Genomic DNA, 24,939 nt, shown 5'->3' on the forward strand with positions numbered 1-24,939 from the left:
AAGATGAAGAAGCTTGCACAGGATAGAGTAGCACGGAGAGCTGCATCAAACCAGTCTCAGGACTGAAGACCACAACAACAACATGTGCTACTACTTTCGAATACGGTGTGGTTCTGTCTCCAGTAGTCACAGGCTCCTCTTCCTGTTGCGTTACACCACGTGTGCTATAGTACTTTGTAAATACTGGAGGGAAAGCAAAGATGGCACCTACAATAATTTTTCTGTTGGCCACACTCTGGCACAGCCTTGTAGTGTACAATCCCTAAACTCTGTATACTCGATCAAGTCCTTCTTTTAGTATTTGTCGCATAGTTTACAAAACCAGTTGAGTGTCCCATTCATCGACACTACCTTGGCAGGGAAGTCATTTTTTGATAGTAGTTTTGTGTAATACGCAAAAAAACACCATTTGTCTCCTTGCAGATTCAACGAGTCATGGGCTTGCATCTCGCTGCTCGCCAAAAGGCTTGTTATACTCAGGCAGCAGGCTCGCAGCCTGCACATCACTACTTCCTCATCGCACAGATGCCTCGTATCTCGGCAAGAACCATTACTCTGCGACTGTCCACAGCCTTGTTTAAGTGGATTATCTGCAGTCTATGTAGCAAAAATAATGCTCTGCATCATCCGAGAACATTAACAGTGGTTGGTTCACGCTAAAACGGTGGTTAGTGACAACGAGAAAGTAGAATGGGTATGAATGCACCATTTCAATGTAGACTGTATACACTGAAGATACTGTAACAAGTTCTTAGAACAGCTCAAAAATTATAGAGAACACTTTTTCAGACAATTATGAAACTCGCAACCTATTTCCCGGTATTTTAAATATTATTTTCCAGAATAATTTTAAATATGAGGATTAATTCGAAATTCTAACGTCAGTTCTGTCGAACAACGGTTTGTAGGCCAGCTCGCTATCAGGCAATATTTCGTCTTGAAAACCCGTATCTACTTTACATACTACTTCTGCCGTTTATAGATTTCCCTGCTGATATTTCAACGAAATAAAATGTGTAGATTAGATGAAAGAAAGGAACTGATTCCCACAAAGTACCGTATCTAACATTAACCATCATCAAGTGATTGTTATAACCAACGTGCCTCTGGTCACTGACAGCTCTGCATCAAAAATCGGCTGAAACATGTATCTATTTAAAACCGCCACTTGTAACTACAGTCATGCTCATACATTAAGGATAATGCTGCTACATGCTGGAACAAAGCTCTGCTGGGAGGTTTGGGGATTTAAATCACCTCAGGGTATGACCATTCGGTGCATTTGACCTGCGGTCGTCGCACAGTGGCGCTGGCAGCAGTCCACGTACTCAGAGGTGTGTTGGTACATGCAGCCAGTAAGTGTGCAGACGTTTTCAGACTTACTAATGGTGAATATGAGTTGAAAATGGCTCAAAGAGCACGTACTGAAGATGTTATGAGGGTTAGAATACTAGGGTGACTGGAGGCTGATCAAACATAGCAGGTCGTAGCACGGGCCCTCCGTGTGCCCCTAAGTGGGATCTCAAGATAATGGCAACGATTCCAGCACACAGGAAACGTGTCCAGGCGCTACAGCACCGGAAGTCCACAGTGTACTACACCACGAGAAGACCGATATCTCACCATCAGTGCCCCCAGACGACCACGGAGTACTACAGATATCCTTGCTCGGGACCTTACTGCAGCCACTGGAACAGTTGTTTCCAGACAAACAGCCTACAGACGACTGAACAGACGTGGTTTATTCGCCCAGAGACCTGCAAGGTGTATTCCACTGACCCCTGGTAAAGCCTGGTGTCAAGAACACAGTACATGCTCATTGGTGGTCACAGGAGAGCCCGTAAAGCCTGGTGTCAAGAACACAGTACATGGTCATTGGAACAGTGGTCCCAGGTTGTGTTCACCGACGAGTCCAGGTATAACCTGAACAGTGATTCTTGCCGGGTTTTCATCTGGCGTGAACCAGGAACCAGATACCAACTCCTTAATGTCCTTGAAAGGGACCTGTATGGAGGTCGTGGTTTGATGGTGTGGGGTGGGATTATGATTGGCACATGTACACCCCTGCATGTCTTTGACAGAAGAACTGTAACAGGTCAGGTGTATCGGGACGACATTTTGCACCAGTATGTTCGCACTTTCAGGGCTGCAGTGGACTCACGTTCCTCCTGATGGATGATAACACACGGCCCCACCGAGCTGCCATCGTGGAGTAGTACCTTGAAACAGAAGTTATCAGGCGAATGGAGTGGCCTGCCTCTTCTCCAGACCTAAACCCCATGGAGCACGTTTGGGATGCTCTCGGTCGACGCATTGCTGCACGTCTTCAAACCCCTAGGATACTTCAGGAGCTCCGACAGGCAGTGGTGCAAGAATGGGAGCCTATACCCCAGTAACTGCTCGACCATCTGATCCAGAGTATGCTTACCCATTGTGCGGCCTGTGTACGTGTACATGGTAATCATATCCCATATTTATGTCGGAGTACATGCACAGGAAACAGTTGCGTTTTGTAGCACATGTGTTTCAGGACGGTTTTCTCAACCTATCACCAATACAGTGGACTTACAGTGTGAGTGTGTCGTCTATGCTATCATCGCCAGCATCGTGTAGTGCCACGTTGTCTGGCACCACATTCTGCAATTATCCTTAATTTATGAGCATGAGTGTATCATAACATCAGCGTCTGCATATACTAGGAACAAGCTGTCCGTCTACAAAGAAATAGCTTACAGTCACATGACTTATCCCAGAACATTGATCAAGTGTATAGCATCGATACTTACAGTACACTTGTTCGCCCACTGCTTGAATACTGCTCACCGCTGTGGGATCCGTACCAGATAGGGTTGATAGGAGAGATAGAGAATATCCAACAGAGAGCAGTGCTCTTCGTTACAGGATCATTTAGTAATCGCGAAAGCGTTACGGAGATGACAGATAAACTCCAGTGGAAGACTCTGCAAGAGAGACGCTCAGTAGCTCGGTACTGAACTTTCGAGAACATACCTTCACCGAGGAGTGAAGCAGTATATTGCTCCCTCCTACGTATATCTCGCGAAGAGACCATGAGGAAAAAATCAAACAGATTAGAGCCCACACAGAGGCATACCGACAATCTTTCTTTCCCCAAACAGTACGAGACTAGAAGGGAGAACCGATAGAGGTACTCAAGGTACCCTGAGCCACACACCACCAGGTGGCTTGCGGAGTGTGGATTTAGATGTAGATACCAAATAACACTATCGGCAGACCCCGGAAGCATACAAAAGTTCAAATGTATGCGAATTCCTAAGGGACCGAAATGCTGTGGTAATCGGTTGCTAGACTTACACATTGCTTAAACTAACCTACATTAACGTATGCTAAGAACAACACACACGCACCCATGCCCGACGGATGACTCGAACCTCCGGCGGGAGGGGCCGCGCAGTCAGTGACATGGCGCCTTTAACCGCGCGGCGGAAGTATACAGAAAATGTCAGAATCAAGTTCACATATTTGATCCATGACAGAGCATTGTATAAATGCTTAAAAATCTGAACTAGCAGGTTCTCGAGGTTAGATGCAAACTCTCCCTCGCAGGACTCCTTAAAAAGTTTTAAGTGCTTGTATTAAGTGAGGAATTTATAACGGGCATTCAAATCAAAACCGAACACCTGCCACGACGCGACTACAGAACGGTTCCATTCAAAAATAACAACCACACACGTTAAGACATTTATCCCAGTTGGAGACGAAACGATCTATTGTTGTTTCAAAGAGCGCAAAATGGTTCAAATGGCAATGAGCACTATGGGACTCAACTTCTGAGGTCATCAGTCCCCTAGAATTTAGAACTACTTAAACCTAACTAACCTAAGGACATCACACACATCCATGCCCGAGGCAGGATTCGAACCTGCGACCGTAGCGGGATCGCGGTTCCAGACTGTAGCGCCTAGAACCGCACGGCCACTCCGGCATGCTCAAAGAGCTCAGTCAGCTGCTAGTGGATCCATAACCGCACCCACTTCTCCGCTTCCTCATACGACTGAAACCCACGTCCGTCTTTCTTCGGTTTGCCAAAGAACTGAAAATCAAGCAGTTCCGGGCGGGACAGAGGATGTTGTAGCGTTTCGCAAACAAAGTGCTGAAGCACAGACTTAGTCTGATTAGCAGTGTGGGGTTGGGCACTATTTTGCAACAGGATGATTCCCTCTTAAGCATTCTTGGGCAAGTCTCAATTTTCGCAAAGCGTCCTCAGAGCGCTGTGCATCGGCCGTAGTTTCACGCTCCAGGAATTCGATGAACAGGGGACCGCTGCAGCCAAAGGAGAAAGTCATCATGACCCTACCAGAACTTGTGCGAACGGATTTGGATCTCTTTGGTGGGGGAGATGTGGGATGTCTCCACTTCTGGCTTCGATGTAAGCACTCGAGTTGTAAGAATGCTATCGGACTGAACTATCCTTTTGCACAATAGCGCCCACTCCCACAGTGCTAATCAGACGAATGTCACAGATCAGCTATTTGGATGGTAAACGCTATAACATCCCCAGATCTTTCACTGTGTGATTTCCACATCTTTTTTGCGATCTGAAGAAAGACATTTGTGGATGTCAGTTTCAGTCAGACAAGGAAGGGCAAGAGTGGATGTGTTTGTGGACCTGTCAGCGGCCGACCATCTTTTACGAAACAGAAATTGTTTGTCTCATCTCCCAGAGGGATAAATGTCTTAACAAGTGTGGTAATTACTTTTGAATGCAACCATTCCATGATCCTCTTGTGGCGGATGTTCGGTTTCCATTTGACTCCTCATAGGAAGCTACCATAGCTCACTAGATATTGCCTTTGCAGTGATTGTGAAGATTAGATTAATCCAATCACAGCCTACATAGAGCATTTAAGAAGTCAATTTCCCACGCTATGTTCGCGGTTGGAATGGAAAGAAACGTTAATCTCTGGTACAACTGGAAGTATCCTCTGACCTGCACTTCATCGTGATTTCCAGTATATGGATGTAGATTGAGATGCTGAAGTTCATTTGTGGTGTGCGAGAAACCACACAACGAGGCGCAGTCAAACACAGCACTATTAGAGTTATCTTGAAGCGGCCAACCATGGCTCAAGATTCAGAATGGGCGGCGACGACTGCTGATCCAAATAAAAACCAAGTTGATATTACTGCGTGGTGAGGATCGTAGCGAGATGTCGGTGAGGAACGATCAGCAAGGGGGTACCATAAACACCCTGTAACTCCCAGTTGAATCTGTGGTTAGCACACTCAGGAACACTTTAGTCCCTATGAAGCATTGTCTCAATCTGGATAGACGTAAGGTTGAGTAGAAAGAGAATATAGTGGCAACTTTAATGTATTTATTGGAGTTTGTACAGAGAAGTAGGAAGATGCACAGCAAAATGTCAGAGTGGCAGATGCAGCTCAGGACCATGTGGAGTTGCCTGCGTAACCCACTAGAGCAGCCTGGGAGGTTCCAGGCTAGAGGCACCAGGCTATTGGGTTCAAGCCTAGGGGGTTCCAGGCTGTGGGGCTCCAGACCTGAGAGTTTCCAGGTTGGAGGGCTCGGGGCTGCAGGCTAGGGGTCTCCACTGGTGCAGTGACGGTTGGTGCAGGCACCGCTGTGGCCATCAGCGCGGCAACGACACACATCGCAGCCATGCGTGAAGCTGGTTCCAGGCACGCAGTTAACGCCAGCCACGTCTCGAGCTGCAACACAAATAAAACGAGGTGTCAGCAGAAAGGCTGTGTGTGCGAGCTGCCATACACTTCACTGTCCTCCAAGCACAATACAAGGATGTTCTGAAAGCAAGAGAAGATGGTACAGGTGACACAATCAAATGCCATTTGAATCCACACTCGTTTCTGGTTGAACGATGGAAGGGGCGTCAGTAGAGGAGCAATGACACATGTGCAGAGCGACGAATAAGAGAGAGTAGCAGCAGACTGGCGTGCCCGACGTTATTCGAATAGGGTATGTCCATGAGAGTTGGTCTACTGAGCGAGACAGACCGGTAGAGTATTTCACAAATGGGTAGCTGGAGAGCAGTCCCCACCGTTTTCGAGGCAGGTCCTTTGCTAAGAAACGTGGTGCACAAGTGTTGCTGTTATATTCGTGTTAGTTCTGCAGAAAAATTAAATTCTTGATTCAGGTAAGCCGAAAAGTTTTGTCGAGGAGATATTTAATTTCTAGTATTAAGACTCAGTTTGCACAATATTGATGCAGTTCCTTTACTGTGAGCTTGACACATTTGTGGGCATGAAACTAACCTAAAATGTCTATAGTGTTCGCTACCTAACGACAGAAGTCAAGGTGGTCCATTTCTCCCTGGCAATCAGGAGAGATTGGCCAGTACTATTTGGCAGAGATGGCCCACATGTTTTAACGGCGGACAGCTGGGTCACAATTACATTTAACTTAGGTAATCATGGAAATTTAATGATATTCTGGAAAGGGATTAAATAACATGTATTGTTTTCAAAGCTGCCATTTTTCTGTTTCAAAAAATTCCAACTGATTACAAACTGAACAAGATGAATGGTCTTAATATGGGTTAATAATGGCTATAAACGCTGTGTAGAACAAGTTCATGGGTGTCAACGCTAAATACAAGACTGCAGTAAAAAACCTATTCTAAGAGTAATATGAGAACTCTTCCTTCAGTAGCAACTATGAACGAAGGGAAGCTCATTGATCATATTGAGAAACTGCAAGAGTGAAGTTTCGCTTCATCTAGAGATTCAGTAAGGTGTCTGCATTTCAATTAGGAGAAAGGCTAATTATGCCTCATGTATTCAATAGTCAATCAAGAAAAGCCAGTTAAGACCGGCTCATCTCCTTACAAGAAAGACAGAAGGTGTGTTAGTTGCTGGAGCGAAAGCGCTGAATGAAGCCACTGTAAAAGTGTTTCAAACTTCTTGAATCTGTAATGTACTAAAACTCCTGCCTATCTGACTAATTGCCCTAGGGCATTTCACCGGTAAACCAATGCATCATGTGTTTTGACTAAAGCACGGACGCTGTCTGATGATGAATTGTATAATACTTTGTGAATAAAATAACGTAAAACCAGTTTGATGCTGGTTGCTCTTCACTGTGAACAGTTTATTTCATATAACAGCCATGGTCTCCATCCTTGCATTTATCTGACAAAACTGAATTCATGACATGCATCAACCAGCTCTGTAGTGACATACGTACAATCTGAAACATCCGATGGCACGTTTCATATTTAATGTCATATATATACAAATCTGTCAAGTGGCACAGAGCTCGTTGTTGGATTCAATGTGAAATGTGTGATATTTTAAAAAGTTTTAACACAAAGCTCTGCACTGGAGGGCCACTACTTTTCAATCATGTATTTAAATAACGATTAAGTGGATGATACGCTATCTACAAGACAGAGCCAACGACTCTCACATTGGATATACATTATGTGATTCCACGCACAATACCTTCGGAAGAAGACATTTTTAAAACTATCGAAACCATGTTCAAGGTTTAATTAACCTGTATTTGGCAACTGGTTGGCTGTTGTTTCCAATCCATTGAAGCTCTTGCACGCACAGTTACTGAAGCTCAAACATGTTCAAAATCTTATTTTGAAAATGTATGATCAGTGCTAATCTACTAAAACTGATCATTATGGCAATTTCTGCTATATGATTTCTCTTGGGTATACGTATATTAGCAGAAAGCACTTATTTTTGCTATTAAATTCATATACTTCTTCGCATTAAGCAGTTATGTAACTTTACTGATTTCAAAGAACATATCAACTGTGTATACAGGACGTCGCACTTATTTCCATGACCCCAAATATCTTTCTGTCCAGAAGCAAAAAAAGAAAAATGCATGAAATAAATGTTGTTTATCCATCAGGGAACATTAATCAACACGATTCCCTTTGAGCTAACTTCGTTCATAGCGAAAAGAGGAGCAGCGGTGGGCCCTTTTTTTTTAAGTTTTACCCTATATTGTTTCTGACAATCAACCTCGTCTGCTCAAGATCTCCTTGAAAACGTTTCACATATAGTGTTTTTCATCAGTCAACCCCTCTCCTCAAGACGTGTTCAAGAACATTTATCAGTGTACCATTCATGTAGACATGACGTTATTACAAACGTAACACAAAACTGACTCTTAGTCTCCTGCACCAGAACGTATTGCAGGTACCGGTATGGCGTGACTCGACCACCTGCAGGAGTTAGAAAACAAATGCAAGCACAAGGAAAATTCAGACCGTCCATTCAGTCAACCGCTCTCAGTGGAAGGTTTGTGTGAGAACCATGTACACCAACGAGGGCAAGATAGAAGTGCTACTCATCTGTGGAGAATGTAAGTTAGCAGAGCAATAATCATAATATTTCCTTATTTACAGAAAGGGTACATGTACTGCGGTACTATAGCACTTTTAAACAATGTTATGTACAGTAAAGATAATCGGTGATTAATAATTGCACGATCATTACCTTCAACTGAAGACGGCTGGGTGAACAACTGGTATATTATTTCCTTGTGCTTGCATTTGTTTTCTCTCTACGGTAGCAAATGGACGAGTTACTTCACCCCAGTACCTGCAGCACATACTGGTGCAGATGGTAGTGGTACAGGTGACTCAGATTCAGTTTGGTGTTACGTATTTAATAACGTGATGTCTACGTGAATCTAACATTGGGATACTTTTTGAACAGGTCTTGAAGGGAGGCAGCGAATAACCGAATAAAAAATTGAGCACCGCTTAAAACATTCATAACCTCTGGCTACAAATGTGCTCAATAACGTTTACTGTGTCCTATCAGCAGCAGAATTCTTTTTTCCCAATGAAAACCTGAGGACTACATTTTTCAATGTTCAACCTTTTCATCTTACGCAAATGTTGCCAAATATTGAGCAACACTATGAAAATATCAACAAGTCAACGTAGCAGTGCGCAACAGGTCGTAAGCCCAGAATAAACAGGTGTGGTTGGTTCGCTATATTTCACTACATAATTGAATTATTGTTATTTTGCATGGTCATTATTGAATGAGAATATCTCGTAATTAGTTATTTTATTCCATAAAATGAAACCAGGTGTACAAAGTTTGTTTCGAAAGCGAGCATATATTTTTGTATAAACCTTGCACCAAAAATAATATTAAAAAAGCTACCTAATAGCATTTCCACACAAAGAAAAATTTTCGTAGCTCCAGAAAAAATTCAGGTCTGAATGTACACTACTGGCCATTAAAATTGATACACCACGAACATGACGTGCTACAGACGCGAAATTTAACCGCCAGGAAGAAGGTGCTGTGATACGCAAATGATCAGCTTTTCAGAGCGACACCTACAACGTGCTGACATGAGGAAAGTTTCCAAACGATTTCTCATACACAAACAGCAGTTGACCACCGTTGCCTGGTGAAACGTTGTTTGATGCCTCGTGTAAGGAGGAGAAATGCATACCATGACGTTTCAGACTTTGATAAAGGTCGTATTGTAGCATTTCGCGATTGCGGTTTATCGTATCGCGATATTGCTGCTCGCGTTGGTCGAGATCCAATGACTGTTAGCAGAATATGGAATCAGTGAGTTCAGAAGGGTTATATGGAACGCCGTGCTGGATCCCAACGGCCTCGTATCACTAGCAATCGAGATGACAGTCATCTTATCCGTATCGCTGTAACGGATCGTGCAGCCACGTCTTGATCCCTGAGTCAACAGATGGGGACGTTTGCAAGACAACAACCATCTGCACGAACAGTTCGACGACGTTTGCAGCAGCATGGACTATCAGCTCGGAGCCCATGGGTGCGGATACCCTTGACGCTGCATCACAGACAGGAGCGCCTGCGATGGTGTTCTCAACGACGAACCTGGGTGCACGAATGGCAAAATGTCATTTTTTCGGACGAATCCAGGTTCTGTTTACAACATCATGATGGTCGCATCCGTGTTTGGCGACATCGCGGTGAACGCACATTGGAAGCGTGTATTCGTCATCGCCATACTGGCGTATGACTCGGCGTGCTGGTATGGGGTGCCATTGGTTACACGTCTCGGTCACCTCTTGTTCGCATTGACCGCACTTTGAGCAGTGGACATTACATTTCAGATGTGTTACGACAATGCTCGACCGCCTGTACGGGCCTTTCTGGATACAGAAAATGTTCGACCGCTGCCCTGGCCAGCACATTCTCCAGGTCTCTCACCAACTGAAAACGGTTGGTCAATAGTGACCGAGCAACTGGTTCGTTACAATACGCCAGTCACTACTCTTGATGAACTGTAGTATCGTGTTGAAGCTGCGTGGGCAGCTGGACCTGTACACGCCACCCAAGCTCTGTTTGACTCAATGCCCAGGCGTATCAAGGCCGTTATTACGGCCAATCGTGGTTGTTCTGGGTACTGATTTCTCAGGATCTATGGACCCAAATTGCGTGAAAATGTAATCAATGTCAGTTATAGTATAATATATTTGTCCAATGAATACCCGTTTATCATCTGCATTTCTGCTTGGTGTAGCAATTTTAATGGCCAGTAGTGTATTACAAACATATACTGCAGTTTATGTGTTCGTAATGAGCAAAATTACAAGAATGACAGTCACAGTGTTTAATGTCTCCCAGATAGCTAAGCAATATTTTCATGAGTATCAAGTCTTCTGCGATGGCACTGTTGCATGAAACATTCTCGGACTTCTAGCCACTTCAGGGTAAGACCTTGTGCTTTCAACGTTTACCTCCATCGTCTACGGCAGGAGCAACTGACTGTCAAAACTGTTGCCGTGGTGGCATCATATATCCCGTAGACAGCTTCCGATTTGTCGGTAATCTCGCAGTGCTGTCGTAACGTCTGCGTTGCTGGCGCCACCGCTTCCGTTCTATCGTAAACATTGCGACTAATACCTCTGGTTCCTCTCTGCATCGAGGGCTCGCTTCAATGCACCGCTTTCAGAGCTGATATTCTTCCCGCAAATTCTTATTTCTACAGCCTTTTCAATTACAGAATCCCGGTATGTGGGAGCCTGGGACAAAACTTTTGTTTCATCAAACAATATCCTGTGTTTATTTGTGAGGCTGTACTCAGCAACTGCAGATTCCCCCAGTATTCGAATTTTAATATGCCGTGGATGTACTGCACAGCGGTCGCAAACGGTGCGGATGGACTGACCGAAGTAACTGCTTCCGCACTCACAAGGGATCTTATAAATCCCAGGGATCCTGAGGCTGAGACTGTCCATCACAAGGCGTTGTGTCTTGTTTATCTTCTTAGGAGGCCGGAAATTAGATCTGATACCTCATCTTCCCAGGTGTCTGCCTGTTTTGCTGGATGTAGCGTCGCAAAAGGGAAGGAATGCAGTCGGTGACTCAGCACGTGAGCGTTCAACATTATCACGTTTTCTTTTCTTGGAGAACGCTCACTCTACATCAGGTGACCCATAGCCATTGTTTCGGACTACGTACATCAGATGATAAATTTCGGAATCAACTGGTCCTTGCCAGAAACTGTTTATGATGTGTGTATTAGTGTATTTAAAACTGCTGTCTACTGAACTGGATGGTGCAAACTCGGGGTGCAACATCCCTTGTGAGTGCAACATCCATTGTGAGTGCGGAAGCAGTTATATCCGCACCGTTTCCGACCGCTGTTCAGAAAATCAAAGGCGTATTACAAATCGAGAACGAGAAATCTACAGTTGCAGAGCACAGCAACGAAAACAAATACAAAATATTGTTTGACGAAACAAAAGTTTTGCTCCAGTCTCTTACCTAATGATACGCAAAATACTGTTTTCGTGGAACAAAAAATTTTGTCCCGGTCTCCTTCATATTGGGATTCTGTAACTAAAGAGGCTGTAGAAATAAACCCGTGCGAAAATAACATCAACAGTGACAGCTGATATAATTTTAGGGGCGCATGGAAGCGAGCTCTCGACTCAGAGAAGAACCAGAGATATTCGTCGCAATGTTTACGCTACGACAGGAGCCGTAGACACCATCTGCGACAACATTGCGTGATTATTGGCCAATCAGAAGCCGTCTACGTCCTATATAAGCCCACCACAGCAACAGTTTTGGCAGCCAATCGCCTCTGACGAAGGCGATGGATGCAATCGTCGAAAGCTCGAGATTTTACGCGCGACTGCCGCGGTAAAAAGTCCGAGAATGTTTTATGCAACATTTTGTTGATACGTATTTTGTTTTGCTTCTGGACAAAAAGTTATTTGGTGTGGACAAGATAGATGGGTTAGCTTATACAGTACATAGCATAACTTCAAAACATTGTTGACATGAGTAGTAATGTGAACTACAAATTTACGCCTGTGAGTCTAGCAGCTCTGCTAAGTTGTAAGAGGAGTACCTAATGAGGTGTTCTTGTACTATGTTTTTGATTATATTGCGGTTTTCAATTTCCTGTCTGATCTGTACTGGCCACCTCTTAAAGACTTTTGTCCCTAAATATCAAACTATTCTGAGCCCTACATGAAGATGTATAGTCCGCTTGAATATTATTTTTATTTTCAGTATTGTTTAAATGACAACATTTTCACCGTGGACTGAGCTATATATTTAAATTTCCGCAGTCGCAGTATCGAACTATTTGACAATGACATTAAAATCGAAATTTGTAATTGTGGAAATTAAAATAAATTATGTCGCCCAAGGTGGATTTGATGTCATTTGAGAAAATTCAGGTAGACTGCGAACCCAAGGGAGATACAATTGCTGGAGTATTGCGGTGGGGAATAGCACAGTAGATTGTAAGTCCACTAACGTTATTAACCAGGAATAATTATGAGGGAGTACGTAGAAGTATCATCACGCTAGGATAAGAAACCTAAATCGCATCAAAGGATTATGTAAGAGTATCAGTTGTCTACTTTTACGGGGTAATGTTCTTACTGCTTTCATCTGTAGAATAAAAACATTTTCTTATAATTCTGCTGCGTTGTTCTGGAAGATTACGGCGTAGCACAGGGTCGAGAAAAACTAAGTACTCGAACGCAAGGGAAGAGAGATTCCTGAGAGTGAAGCAGGCGAGGCCGGTTTTCTTAGTTAACTTATCCAATTGCTGGTACTAATATCAGTTTATTACCGATCTGGATGCCTAGAAACTTCAACGCGACGAGCAGACTTTGTAACATTGCACAAGAGACTGGTACTCCTGCCTAATATCGTGTTGGACCCCCGCGAGCACGCATATGCGCCGCAACACGATGTGGCGTGGACTCCACTAAGATCTGAAGTAGTGGTTGAAGCGGCTCAGAGCACTATGGGGTTTTACGTCTGAGGTCATCAGTCCCCTAGAATTTAGTACTATTTAAACCTAACTGATCTGAGGATATCGTACACATCCATGCCCGATGCAGGATTCGAACCTGCGGCCGTAGCGGTCGCGCGGTTCCAGACTGAAGCGCCTAGAACCGCTCGGCCACTACGGCCGGCTCTTTTTTGGTATATTATTAATTGTGAAAAATGTAGTCAAGCACATTTATAAAGATTTATCTAATTACGATGATGATGATGATATAACGTCTGTAGTCAGGGTACAGCGATAGCGATAGCGATAGTCGAACAGAGGATGTGTAGTAGAAGGTATGGTGGACGATACTACGTTTTTTATGAGAAGCATCCGGAATTGTTTGGATAGTGGTACCGAACTATGAGAATGTCAGTTCGCTTTACGACTGTGGTACGTAATGCCATCGCCAGCGAACTTTAGGAACAAATAAACCGGACTGTGAACGTGCCACTAACAAGATTTTGTTGCGACCGACACGAACAGTGCTTCAATGCGAATGAACTTTGCTGGCTTTGATATTCGGGTGGTGGAACTGTTGTACTTTGCGTTCTATCAAGCCATGAAAGTGGAGACTTTAATGAACTGTGCAATATATCTGACTTTCAGTGATGGACAGAGCACAAAGCATATAAACGAACGCTGTCTACCTCGAACACATCAGCCGGCTGATCGAAAGTAGTGCTGGAGGGAATTGACATCATGAATTCTGCAGGGCTGTCCATCTGTGACATCTCTTCTGAACAGCACGTTGCGATGCATCCCAGATACGTTCAATAATGTTCATGTCTGGGGGGAGTTTGGTGGCAAGCAGAAGCGTTTAAACTCAGAAGAGTATTCCTGAAACCACTCTGTACCAATTCTAGATGTGTGGGATGTCGCATTGTCCTACTGGAATTGCCCAAGTCCGTCGGAATGCACAATGGACACGAATGGATGCTGGTGATCAAACAGGATGTTTACGCACGTGTCACCTGTCAGAGTCGTATGTAGGCGTATCAGGTATCCCATACCACTGCAACTGTACACACCCCACACCATTACGGAGCCTCAACGAGCTTCAACAATCCCCTGCTCACATGCACGGTCCGTTGATTTGTGAGGTTGTCTCCATACCAGTTCATGTCCATCCTCTCGATACAATTTGAAACGAGACTCGTCCGACTAAGCCACAGGTTTACAGTCACCAACAGTCCAATATCGGTGTTGATGGGCCCAGGCGAGGCGTAAAGTTTTGTGCCGTGCAGTCATCAAGGGAACAGGAGTGCAGTTTCGTCTCCGAAAGCCCATATCGATAATGTTTCGTTGAATGGTTCGCACGCTGACACTTGTTGATCGCCCAGAACGATTCTCTTCCGTCATCGTTGGTCCCATTCTTGCAGAATCTTTCTCCGACCGGGGAAAGATTTGTAAGAGATATGATGTTTTACCGAATTCCTGATATTCACGGTACACTCGTCAAATGGTCGTTCGGGAAAATCCCCACTCCATCGCTACCTCGCAGATACTGTGTCGCATCGCTCGTGCGCATCATCTATCCAAGGTTAAAATTTCGTCACACAATTTTTCTCCTCCCTGTATAGGAGTTGCCGACCACAGCGCCTTATTCTGTCTGTTTACGTGCCAGTGTATTTGAATACGTATGCCTGTACCAGTTTCTTTGGCACTTCAGTGTATAAAATGGTTCAAATGGCTCGGAGCACTATGGGACTCAACTTCCGAGGTCATTAGTCCCCTAGAACTTAGAACTAGTTAAACGTAGCTAACCTAAGGACGTCACACACATCCATTCCCGATGCAGGATTCGAACCGGCGACCGTAGCGGTCTCGCGGTTCCAGACTGCAGCGCCTAGAACCGCACGGCCACTTCGGCCGGCTCAGTGTATAAGGTGAGCGTCGGTCTGAGTCACCTACTTGCAGGCCCTCTCGTGGGAAGGAAACTTCTCGTTTCCGTCGTTGCGCAACCAGTCTTAGACTGTAAACACAGAAGAAGCAGTGTGGATAAGGTGAGCAAGATTACCGCTTGGGAACGGGCCAAGGAAGGCGAGGCGCGGTTACGCCTAAAGTCACACATCGGCTAACGCCGACAAGCCGTTGGCCGCGACGCGGCGGGACAAGTTGTTTCTCTAATGCGTCAGAAGCTCACCTCTCTAGCAGCGGAGTGCGAGCTACAGGGTGCAGCTAGCAAAAAAACTCATTTGTGCGCGTCGTTCGTGACAAACTACACTACTGGCCATTAAAATTGCCACCGAAGAATAAATGCAGATGATAGACTGGTATTCATTGGACAAATATATTATACTAAATCTGACACGTCATTAAGTTTTCACGAAATTTGGGTGCATAGATCCTGAGAAATCAGTATCCAGAACAACCACCTCTGGCCGTTATAACGACCATGATACGCCTTGACATTGAGTCAAACAGAGCTTGGATGGCGTCTACAGGTACAGCTGCCCATGCAGCTTCAACACGATACCACAGTTCATCAAGAATAGTGACTGGTGTATTGTGATGAGACAGCTGCTCGGCCACCATTAACCAGACGTTTTCAGTTGGTGAGAGATCTGGAGAATGTGCTGGCCAGGGCAGCAGTCGAACATTTTCTGTATCCAGAAAGACCCGTGCAGGATCTGCAACATGCGAACGTGAATTATCCCGCTGAAATGTAGTGTTTCGCAGGGATGGAATGAAGGGTAAAGCCACGGGTCGTAGCACATCTGAAATGTAACGTCCACTGTTCAAAGAGCTGTCAATGCGAACAAGAGGTGCCCGAGACCTGTAACCAATGGCACCCTATACCATCACGCCGGGTGATACGCCAGTATGGCGATGACGAATACACGCTTCCAATGTGCGTTCACCATGATGTCGCCAAACACGGATGCGACCATCATGATGCTGTAAACTGAATCTGGATTCATCCGAAAAAATGACGTTTTGCTATTCGTGCACCCAGGTTCGTCGTTGAGTACACCACCGCAGCGTTAAGGGTAACCGCACCCATGGTCTCCGAGCTGATAGTCCACGCTGCTGCATTTTTCGTCAAACTGTTCGTGCAGATGGTTGTTGTCTTGCAAACGTCCCCATCTGTTGACTCAGGGATCAAGACGTGGCTGCACGATCCGTTACAGTCATGCGGATAAGATGCCTGTCATCTCGCCTGCTAGTGATATGAGGCTGTTGGGATCCAGCACGGCGTTCCATATAACCCTCCTGAACCCACCGATACCATATTCTGCTAACAGTCATTGGATCTTGACCAACGCGAGCAGCAATGTCGCGATACGATAAACCGCAATCGCGATAGGCTACAATCCGGCCTTTATCAAAGTCTGAAACGTCATGGTATGCATTTCTCCTCCTTACACGAGGCATCACAACAACGTTCCACTAGGCAACGCCGGTCAACTGCTGTTTTTGTATAAGAAATCGTTTGGAAACTTTCCTCATGTCAGCACGTTGTAGGTGTCGCCACCGGCGCCATCCTTGTGTGAACGCTCTGAAAAGCTAATCATCTGCGTATCACAGCATCTTCTTCCTGTCGGTAAAATTACGCGTCTGTAGCACTTCATCTTCGTGATGTACCAATTTTAATGGCCAGTAGTGTAGTAAGGTGGCGATCGTCTAGGATTCGTCTTAGAAATACTAACAACGAAGCCAAACAAATTGTTCAAAAAATATTCCACCATCTCATGAACTACATAATTTGTGTTTTTTTTTATCGGAAACTTTTTCTTCAGTACAGTTTCTGCATCTACATCTACATCTACTTGATTATTCTGCAAATCACAATTAAGTGCTTGGCAGTGGGTTCGTCGTCCACCTTCAAGCTATTTCTCTGTCGTTCTACTCACGAACGGCGGGCGGGGAAAACGAGCACTTTAATCTTTTATGCGAGCTCTGATTTCTCTCATTTTATTATGATCACTTACCCAATGTGTACGGAGTCCCTCAAAACATTTTCGTAGTCGGAAGAGAAAGTTGGCGATTGAAATTTCACGTGTAGGTTCTTCTAGAACGAAAAACACTTTTAATAATTACTATCCCAATTCACGCAGCATGTCCGTGGCACTCTCTGCCCTACTTCTCGATAATACAATAGGAGCTGCCCTTCTTTGAACGTTGTCGTTGTCCTCCGTCAGTCCCATCTGATGCAGATTCCACATCGCACATCGGTACTCCAGAAGAGGGCGGACAAGTGTGACATACGAAGTCTCTTTAATAGAACTGTTTCATTTTCCAAGTTTTCTGCCAATAAGCCGCAATCTTTGATTTTCTTTCTCCACAACATTATCTACTGACCGTTCCAATTTAAGCTATTCGTAATTGAAATCCCTAAATATTTAGTTGACTTTACAGCCTTTAGCTTTTGTGTTATTTATCGTGTAATTTAGCGGATTTCCTTTAGTACTAAGGAGAATGGCTTCACACTTTGCATTATTTAGAGTCAGGTACCACTTTTTGCACCGTACAGATATCTAGTCTTAGTTATTTTGCAGTTGCTTTTGATCGTTTAATGACGTAAAAAGATCGTAAATGACAGCTTCTTCTGCAAACAATCTATGAGGGCTCCTTGGATTCTGTCCTATATCGTTTATGTAGGTCAGAAACAGCAGAGGGCCTATAACTCTTTCTTGGGCAACGACAGCTATTACTTCTGTTATGCTCCATGACTCAGCTATTACGAACTGAGTCCTTTCCACAGGAAATCACGAATCCAGCCACACAACTGCGATGATAGTCCACAGGCACGCAAGTTGATTGGAAGTCGCTTGTGAGGAACGGCGTCAAAAGCCTTCAGGAATTCTAATACTATGGAATCAGTTTGACATTCCCTGTCGATGGAACGAAACCGGAACAGAAGAGATTAGAAGCATTTGAGATGTGGTGCTACAAACGAATGTTGAAAATTAGGTGGACTGATAAGGTAAGGAATGAGGAAGTTCCACGCAGAATCGGAGAGGAAAGGAACATGTGGATAACACTGATAAGGAGAAGGGACAGAATGATAGGTTATCTGAAACTTCCTGGCAGATTAAAACTGTGTGCCCGATCGAGACTCGAACTCGGGGCCTTTGCCTTTCGCAGGCAAGTGTTCTACCATCTGAGCTACCGAAGAACGACTCACGCCCGGTCTCACAGCTTTACTTCTGCCAGTATCTCGTCTCCTACCTTCCAAACTTTACAGAAGCTCTCCTGCGAACCTTGCGGGCACACAGTTTTAATCTGCCAGGAAGTTTCATATCAGCGCACACTCCACGCCAGAGTGAAAATCTCATTCTGGAAACATCCCCCAGGCTGTGGCTAAGCCATGTCTCCGCAGTATCCTTTCTTCCAGAAGTGCTAGTTCTGCAAGGTTCGCAGGAGAGCTTCTGTAAAGTATGGAAGAATTCTCTGTCCCAATCACCACACACCTGAACCGAGCGCACAGGGTAGTAAGAAGGGAAAGGTTCCCACAACTACAAATAACTGCTTGTCCAGTCCACAGTCCGACGTGGGTGCCTATTGTTGAGCTGCCTTCCTCCACAGACAAGTGACGAGGGTATGGCGGCTGCAGTCTGGAAGGGACCCACTCATGAGCAGTGGCTGCAGACAAGAGAACAGGGGAAGGAGATGGGCGGCATCAGGCATCCCACTAGTTACGTCTGCTCACCAGGTGCCTCGTCACGGCCAAGGCTTCCTGGAGGCCCACCGACTGCAGGTACAAAAGAGTTTCCCCTTCTCCAGTATCTCCTGCATACCTCAGTCCTCGTTGACCCTGGTCAATGCTACCTAGAGACCAGCTGGCTGCAGGTATGGGTATTGGCAGGGTGTGGAAATGTTTCACACCTCTCCATCACCTTCCATGTAGTGGTGATCCTCGTCCTTGCTGTCCCAATCTGACCATCAGCTGACCACAGGCATACATGCCTTTGGTGCTCAAGGTGAATCTGGCATTCACGGGGAACAGGGGATGAGATGACTGCTCCCATGTGGACAGTAAAGAACGCAGCAACCCCACTCTATTAACTCTCCCAGCGGCTGATGTCGACCACTTCACAACTTTTCTGCCGGTGTTGTCCCAGTGTCCTCCCTTGCTGTCCCTATTGTTGCTCAGTACTTCATAAAATTTGAACATGCAATCCTTAGACCATCTACATATCTAAATAATTAAAAAAGACACTAAAATTTACATGGAAAAACTAACAACATATATGAACAAATATTGCTTTCTCTTTACACGAGGTGGTAAAGCCATAATTACCACTTGGAACTACAACAGAGTGAGCTTCCGTGTAAGCATGTATTCGAGACACTCCATGCAAGTCATTATATAACACAGGTTAAAACAAATACCCTAAAATACTCATGACTTAACATATTGGAAAGGAAAGCCTCTTTCGGGATAGGAAATGTGTTGTTGAGGCTTCTCACAAAACCTGTTCCGTGACATCACCAATATGGATGTCACAATGAACAATACATGATGAGATGGTGTCTCACTATAAGTCTTCGTTTCCAGGCCAGCGGGAGTGGTCGAGCGGTTCTAGGCGCTACACTCTCGAACCACGCGACCGCTACGGTCTGAAGTTCGAATCCTGCCTCGGGCATAGATGTGTGTGATGTCCTGAGGTTAGTTAGGTTTAAGTAGTTCTAGGGGACTGATGACCGCAGTAGTTAAGTCCTATAGTGCTCAGAGCCATTTGAGCCATTTTTTTCCGTTTCCAGTTATGCATGCCGATACTTACTTATCGTCATTGCCTATCACTACACATTGTTTGGTCTACTTACTCCTGAGTTGTGCTAACAAAGAATTTCATGTAAGCTTCATTCTCTTGTATACACAGCGAATCATCCCTGTAGCCAAGCCAAAACAAGCCTACGGCCAGTGGACGTGCATACAAGCGTGCTACAAGCAAAACTAAAAATCCTACTACACATTCCTTTTGTGGTCACTCTCCTTTATCCCCAATCACGTTCTGGTCACTGTCTGCATAGAACTACACAAATGGTTAGGCATGTCACGAAAATACACTCCTGGAAATTGAAATAAGAACACCGTGAATCCATTGTCCCAGGAAGGGGAAACTTTATTGACACATTCCTGGGGTCAGATACATCACATGATCACACTGACAGAACCACAGGCACATAGACACAGGCAACAGAGCATGCACAATGTCGGCACTAGTACAGTGTATATCCACCTTTCGCAGCAATGAAGGCTGCTATTCTCCCATGGAGACGATCGTAGAGATGCTGGATGTAGTCCTGTGGAACGGCTTGCCATGCCATTTCCACCTGGCGCCTCAGTTGGACCAGCGTTCGTGCTGGACGTGCAGACCGCGTGAGACGACGCTTCATCCAGTCCCAAACATGCTCAATGGGGGACAGATCCGGAGATCTTGCTGGCCAGGGTAGTTGACTTACACCTTCTAGAGCACGTTGGGTGGCATGGGATGCATGCGGACGTGCATTGTCCTGTTGGAACAGCAAGTTCCCTTGCCGGTCTAGGAATGGTAGAACGATGGGTTCGATGACGGTTTGGATGTACCATGCACTATTCAGTGTCCCCTCGACGATCACCAGAGGTGTACGGCCAGTAAAGGAGATCGCTCACCACACCATGATGCCGGGTGTTGGCCCTGTGTGCCTCGGTCGTATGCAGTCCTGATTGTGGCGCTCACCTGCACGGCGCCAAACACGCATACGACCATCATTGGCACCAAGGCAGAAGCGACTCTCATCGCTGAAGACGACACGTCTCCATTCGTCCCTCCATTCACGCCTGTCGCGACACCACTGGAGGCGGGCTGCACGATGTTGGGGCGTGAGCGGAAGACGACCTAACGGTGTGCGGGAACGTAGCCCAGCTTCATGGAGACGGTTGCGAATGGTCCTCGCCGATACCCCAGGAGCAACAGTGTCCCTAATTTGCTGGGAAGTGGCGGTGCGGTCCCCTACGGCACTGCGTAGGATCCTACAGTCTTGGCGTGCATCTGTGCGTCGCTGCGGTCCGGTCCCAGGTCGACGGGCACGTGCACCTTCCGCCGACCACTGGCGACATCGATGTACTGTGGAGACCTCACGCCCCACGTGTTGAGCAATTCGGCGGTACGTCCACCCGGCCTCCCGCATGCCCACTATATGCCCTCGCTCAAAGTCCGTCATCTGCACATACGGTTCACGTCCACGCTGTCGCGGCATGCTACCAGTGTTAAAGACTTCGATGGAGCTCCGTATGCCACGACATACTGGCTGACACTGACGGCGGCGGTGCACAAATGCTGCGCAGCTAGCGCCATGCGACGGCCAACACCGCGGTTCCTGGTGTGTCCGCTGTGCCGTGCGTGTGATCATTGCTTGTACAGCCCTCTCGGAGTGTCCGGAGTAAGTATGGTGGGTCTGACACACCGGTGTCAATGTGATCTTTTTTCCATTTCCAGGAGTGTAGTACATTGAACGGCAACATTTTATCATTAGCCTAGATGCTAACACGCACCTGGTTCTGTAAGTAGGCTGTTTAGGTTTTTATGTTGGTAACTCCATGTAGCGCTCTATATGAAAATCACTGACTGTGTTGGTGGCTGGTTTGCATTGTTGGAATTTCCTATTGTAGTGTTGGGCAGTTGGCTGTTAACAGGGCGTAGCGTTGCGCAGTTGGAGGTGAACCGCCAGCAGTGGTGGATGTGGGGAGAGAGATAGCAGAATTTTAAGAGCGGACGATCTGGACGATCTGGACGTGTGTCCGCCAGAAAGAGTAAATTTCTAACACTGGATATCATGAACTGATATACATTTTGGCTTTTGAACACTATTAAGGTAAATACATTGCTTGTTCTCTATCAAAATCTTTCATTTGCTAACTATATCTATCGCAGTTAGTGACTTCAGTAGTTAGAATCTTTTATTTAGCTTGCAGTATTGGCGCTCGCTGTATTGCAGTGGTTCGAGTAACCAAGATTTCTGTGAGGTAAGTGATTCATGAAAGGTATACGCTATTGTTAGTCAGGGCCATTCTTTTGTAGGAATTATTCAAAGTCAGATTGCGTTGCGCTAAAAATATTGTATGTCTGTTTAGTAATGATCAGAATAAGTAAAGAGAGAAATGTCTGAGTACGTTCAGTTTTGCTCAGCTGTTTGAAAAGCAAATAACGTAAGGGGTTTACTAGCACAGTAATTCACTAATTTTTCTAAGGGGGAAGTTTCAGCTCAAGATAGATGCACACAACCTAGTTGCCTTCTAGCAATGGTTTCTCTCTCTCTCTCTCTCTCTCTCTCTCTCTCTCTCTCTCTCTCTGTGTGTGTGTGTGTGTGTGTGTGTGTGTGTGTGTGTTTTCCCTAACGCATGTCTGGTTGCCTTACATACGACAACTTTATCATCGCGGTTTGCAACTCTCTTCCACTCGTATTGTACACTCCTGGAAATGGAAAAAAGAACACATTGACACCGGTGTGTCAGACCCACCATACTTGCTCCGGACACTGCGAGAGGGCTGTACAAGCAATGATCACACGCACGGCACAGCGGACACACCAGGAACCGCGGTGTTGGCCGTCGAATGGCGCTAGCTGCGCAGCATTTGTGCACCGCCGCCGTCAGTGTCAGCCAGTTTGCAGTGGCATACGGAGCTCCATCGCAGTCTTTAACACTGGTAGCATGCCGCGACAGCGTGGACGTGAACCGTATGTGCAGTTGACGGACTTTGAGCGAGGGCGTATAGTGGGCATGCGGGAGGCCGGGTGGACGTACCGCCGAATTGCTCAACACGTGGGGCGTGAGGTCTCCACAGTACATCGATGTTGTCGCCAGTGGTCGGCGGAAGGTGCACGTGCCCGTCGACCTGGGACCGGACCGCAGCGACGCACGGATGCACGCCAAGACCGTAGGATCCTACGCACTGCCGTAGGGGACCGCACCGCCACTCCCAAGCAAATTAGGGACACTGTTGCTCCTGGGGTATTGGCGAGGACCGTTCGCAACCGTCTCCATGAAGCTGTGCTACGGTTCCGCACTCCGTTAGGCCGTCTTCCACTCACGCCCCAACATCGTGCAGCCCGCCTCCAGTGGTGTCGCGACAGGCGTGAATGGAGGGACGAATGGAGACGTGTCGTCTTCAGCGATGAGAGTCGCTTCTGCCTTGGTGCCAATGATGGTCGTATGCGTGTTTGGCGCCGTGCAGGTGAGCGCCACAATCAGGACTGCATATGACCGAGGCACACAGGGCCAACACCCGGCATCATGGTGTGGTGAGCGATCTCCTTTACTGGCCGTACACCTCTGGTGATCGTCGAGGGGACACTGAATAGTGCATGGTACATCCAAACCGTCATCGAACCCATCGTTCTACCATTCCTAGACCGGCAAGGGAACTTGCTGTTCCAACAGGACAATGCACGTCCGCATGTATCCCGTGCCACCCAACGTGCTCTAGAAGGTGTAAGTCAACTACCCTGGCCAGCAAGATCTCCGGATCTATCCCCCATTGAGCATGTTTGGGACTGGATGAAGCGTCGTCTCACGCAGTCTGCACGTCCAGCACGAACGCTGGTCCAACTGAGGCGCCAGGTGGAAATGGCATGGCAAGCCGTTCCACAGGACTACATCCAGCATCTCTACGATCGTCTCCATGGGAGAATAGCAGCCTGCATTACTGCGAAAGGTGGATATACACTGTACTAGTGCCGACATTGTACATGCTCTGTTGCCTGTGTATATGTGCCTGTGGTTCTGTCAGTGTGATCATGTGATGTATCTGACCCCAGGAATGTGTCAATAAAGTTTCCCCTTCCTGGGACAATGAATTCACGGTGTTCTTATTTCAATTTCCAGGAGTGTATATCCGATGTCTTCCGTTGGGCTTTATGATACGTAGTCACTCCTCAAAGTAACACGCTACAGTCAGAGGAAAACAAGAGCATTATTCACAGTTAATCGATTCTCCTCGGTTCTATGACTCCGCTCTACTCGGGCAGACTACAAAAACGTCAGCAACCTCACCATTGCATCCTCGTTCAGATGCTTGCTTAAGTCTGCATTCCACGTGCAGATCTCAAAACATGGTTCAGGCCCTTCTCTGCTAGCCGACATTTGCTCCCTAGTGTTCTACATGCAAAAATACTCTTCACGTATGTGCTAAATGATAACCGTGGGTCAGTCTTCTATCCTGTGTCTACGTCAAGACTCCTTCCTTCACGGCCAAATATTGATATCTCACACAACGAAGTAACCCACAAGACTTCCTCTCCATCAAAAACAATCGCACTAACCACAGATATCTCTGAGGGTATTTTTGTTCTGTCGTTACAACTACAAGAAAATGCGTACTTTTCTCGCCACATGCGTTTCATTCTAGTGAAGTAAAGCGTTATCAGTGGTCTGCAGTTTAATATATTTACAATTTGATTTGTTTTCTAGATCGAAAAACAATTCGTTAACAAGTTGTTGGTTTTTACTTACGGTAATTTCTGCTTGGTTTTTCGTCTACTTCAGAAAATGTCGTCTGCTAGCATGTTTTTGATTCCATTCTTCGTTAGACACTGATAATTGTGGTCTAATTTTACTTTGCTTTGCAGAATAGTGAATTTTTGACGTTCAACACAGCACAGTATGTACACCACTTTCCACTGTTCATTTGTACACTTCTGCACTCATCTTTGCTTCTCTC

General features: G+C 45.9%; 1 long non-coding RNA gene across 1 annotated transcript in view; it reads right to left on the minus strand.

Annotated features, from left to right (window-relative positions):
- Positions 1–5,337: 5,337 nt before the first annotated feature.
- The window catches only part of LOC126284585 (uncharacterized), a 41,553-nt gene continuing 21,951 nt past the window's right edge, over positions 5,338–24,939 (minus strand). Inside the window, exon 2 of the long non-coding RNA XR_007551510.1 lies at positions 5,338–5,706. This is a non-coding gene — a long non-coding RNA (uncharacterized LOC126284585). The remainder of the gene's footprint in view (positions 5,707–24,939) is intronic.

Source organism: Schistocerca gregaria, chromosome 8 (genome assembly GCF_023897955.1).
Source record: "Schistocerca gregaria isolate iqSchGreg1 chromosome 8, iqSchGreg1.2, whole genome shotgun sequence".
NCBI lineage: Eukaryota > Metazoa > Arthropoda > Insecta > Orthoptera > Acrididae > Schistocerca > Schistocerca gregaria.